The sequence below is a fragment of the Excalfactoria chinensis genome (assembly GCF_039878825.1).
Source record: "Excalfactoria chinensis isolate bCotChi1 chromosome Z unlocalized genomic scaffold, bCotChi1.hap2 SUPER_Z_unloc_10, whole genome shotgun sequence".
NCBI classification, from domain to species: Eukaryota; Metazoa; Chordata; class Aves; order Galliformes; family Phasianidae; genus Excalfactoria; species Excalfactoria chinensis.
Window position 1 is genome coordinate 184533 of NW_027315571.1, and position 3050 is coordinate 187582.

A 3050-nucleotide genomic window follows, 5' to 3' on the forward strand; every position below is an offset into this window, starting at 1 on the left:
CAGCTACATGCATGAGTTGTTAAAATGCTTGAATTAGAAAATTCATCAGTCACATTCTGTGATGTGAATTGTAGAATCATAGAATGGGATGGGATGGGATGGGATGGGATGGGATGGGATGGGATGGGATGGGATGGGATGTGTCTTTCCGGGAAGCCCAGCGGAGGGGCCAGCAAAGAACACACGAAGGGGTGCCAGTGGTCACAAGGCTGGAGCTGGAGTTAGCTCTGAGCGCAGCTAAGCCAGCAGCAAAGAGCTCGCAGGCTGAATCCAGGGGGCGTCTGCAGGAGCTGGACAGTTTCAGGCACCAGGGTGGAAATGGAAGGGCTGCCGGCGCTCTCCAAACTTCTCAGGGCTGACGTGGAAGAGAAAAGAGGAGTTCAGAGCCCCGGTAGCGCAAAGCCGCCGCACCCAGCCCTTCCCAGGGCCAGCACGGAGCAGGGAGACAGCGGGCTCAGCTGCAGCGGGGCCGGCAGCAAACGCTCGCCGCTTCACCCGCGCCGTCCCTCGTCCGCAGAGGCTGCGGAGCCGTCCCGGGTCGGGACCGGCCTTACAGCTCGCCGTCCGAGGTCTTTTTTCCTCCCCGCCACGCCGCTCTGACCCCCTCGCCGCCCTCACTCACCCTGGATGGCGCGGGTCACCTTCTCCTCCCGCTGACGTCCACGCCTCAAGCGTCGCGCGGCAAGCCCTAGGCACACACGGCCCGTCACGGATCGCGCCGACCAGCCCGTCCCCCAGCACAGCCCCCACCCCCACCATCCCCGCAGCGGCCCGAGAGGCCGCGATGCACACGCCGCACGGGCAGGGCCGCCGGAGGGCGCGGAAGGGCCGAGGCTCGTGGCTCACCGATGAACTTGACGGCCGCCTCTTGCAGGGGCTCCTGGGGGCTCCGCAGGTAGGGCAGGCTCTGCTCCAGGAATCGGTCGGCACTGCCGCCGTGGCGCGCCAGCTGCAAGACAGCACACGTGGATGGGGCGGGCGCAGACTCTCCCCTCGGGCAGGCGGACGCCGTGCCTGGGACGGGCCTCCGCCGCCTCCGCCTGCCGGGATGCCGGCCCCGACAGCCAACCGGCAGGAGCAGGAAGGGCCTCCAGGAGGAGAGGAGGCCGGAGGAGCGCCCGAGCCACCACGCGCTTGAGGGGCTGGCAGGCCTCGTTTGGGCCAGGTCTCGGGGGCACTGGGGCGCTTGTCCTCACCAGGCACTCGCCAATGCTCTGCAGCTGCGCGTTCTTCACCAGATGTTTGAGGTGCTTGTGCCTCAGCAACTTGGCCGCGCAAAGAAGGGCTTCCCGAGAGGCCTGCAGAAAGAACAGAGACCGGGGATGCCTCTGATGAACAGGGCCTGTGCGTCCTGCACCTTGCCACGGCTCGGGGCTTTCCTGGGCTCTGGCGGAAAGGAAGATGCAGTAGCTGGGGAAAGGGATCTGTTCTGCGCTCAGGCAGATGCGTGGGGCGACCGCCACTGGATGCTGCTGGGGGTGCAGCGCAGATCCTTCCGATGCTCAGGCCGTCCTGACGGCTGTCAGCACCTCCTTCCTCCAGTGACTGCACGGCTTAGAAATGCCCACCTGAGCCACGCTCTGGTCCTGGTCGTGCAGGTGGAAGAAGAGAGGCAGGAGGATGTTGCGCACTTCCTTCTTCATCGCCCTGTACCCTGCAATCTTCATGGCATCCTTGCAGAGAAGGATGGAGAGCTGCCTTGTGCGGCCGGACTCCTGGTGATGCAGAACAAGGGAGGAACTCAGTCTTGCCCTCTCCAAGCCCACGGTGAGCAGGGGGGTGGGCCGGCCAACAGGGACCCAGACATTTGTAGCTCTCCTGCTCACAGCAGGGAGCTGCGATAGGCCAGCTGTGCAGGCAGCGCCGTTACGCAGCGTGCATCTATCTGCAGGGCTGCACACGGGGAGGGGCTGCCCCAGCACAACGGCCTGAGCACTGAGCAAAAGGTTTCCTACATGCAGCCAGGCACTGTAGTGGGAAAAGAATTTGCAGGCCAGGCCAGTTAGACGTGCAGAGGAACAGACTGTGCGCTCACACGCCACACAGCCATACAGGCTAAGCCTCCCAACACCCATCAGCCTTACGTTTAAGAAGAAGGGCAGCAGTAGCTCAGGCAGCTGCAGGGCAATGGGTTTCGCCTTCTGCCGGTCTGCTGGGCACAGCACGTTGTGGAGGACAGTCATGACCTTCTCACGAATGCTGCAGGGAGAACCCTGAAGTTGCTGCATGAGCACTGGCAGCAGGTCTTGCAGAATTACTACCTGTGGCAAAGACAGCATTTTGTCTTCAGAAAACCCAAGCGCCATCCCAGCAAAACACCTGTGCTTACAGATGGCCCCATAGGATGAGATGGGATGGGATGGGGTGGGGTGGGATTCGATGGAGTAGGGTGGGACGGTGTGGAGTGGGGTGGGATGGGATGGGACAGGATGGCATGGGATGGGATGGGGTGGGACAGGGTGGAGTGGGGTGGGATTAGATGGTGTGGAATGAGACAGCATGGGACAAAATGGGACGGGATGGCATGGGACGAGATGGAGGGCTGCTGCCTTTGGCTCCTGAAGCAGCCATTTGTGTCAGTCTGCCCTCAGTGGCTGATGATGAAGGTAGTGAGGCAGTGGAGAGGCTGACGCCTCTCAGGATTCCAGGCGAAGTCTGTGGGCACCGCCGCCTGGGGCTGGGCTGCAGGCCCTCTTTGCCATCCATCTGCCTCAGTGGACCCGCTCACCATCATGGGTATTGCAGACAGCTTGACCAGGCTGGTGGCAGCCAAGTGACGTAGCACCGAGTTCTGACTCTGCAGTTGTGACTGGAGAAGGCTCAGGACGCTGCTCTTGCCAACGTGCTCCGTGATCTCAGTGAAATCAACGCAGTCCAGCAGCTGAAACACACCCAGCAGTACCATGAGAGGCCATCTACGTCGGTAGGATTCCTGTTCTGAATTGCCCCTCCCGCGAGGCCCAGGGCAGAGCCCAAGGGTTTGCCACAGTTCTGCCCCGTGGCACGCAGCACAGCTTCCTTGCCTGCCGCTCCTGCCCTCACAGCCATTT

At 62.4% G+C, this 3050-nt stretch overlaps 1 long non-coding RNA gene across 1 annotated transcript; it reads right to left on the bottom strand.

The window, feature by feature from the left end:
• Positions 1–206: 206 nt before the first annotated feature.
• Positions 207–991, bottom strand: LOC140264733 (uncharacterized). Its single transcript, XR_011906095.1, has 3 exons — positions 847–991; positions 623–688; positions 207–355 (listed from the first exon to the last, which is right to left on the bottom strand). It is a non-coding gene; the product is annotated as an uncharacterized lncRNA (long non-coding RNA).
• Between the last annotated feature and the right edge of the window lie 2059 nt (positions 992–3050).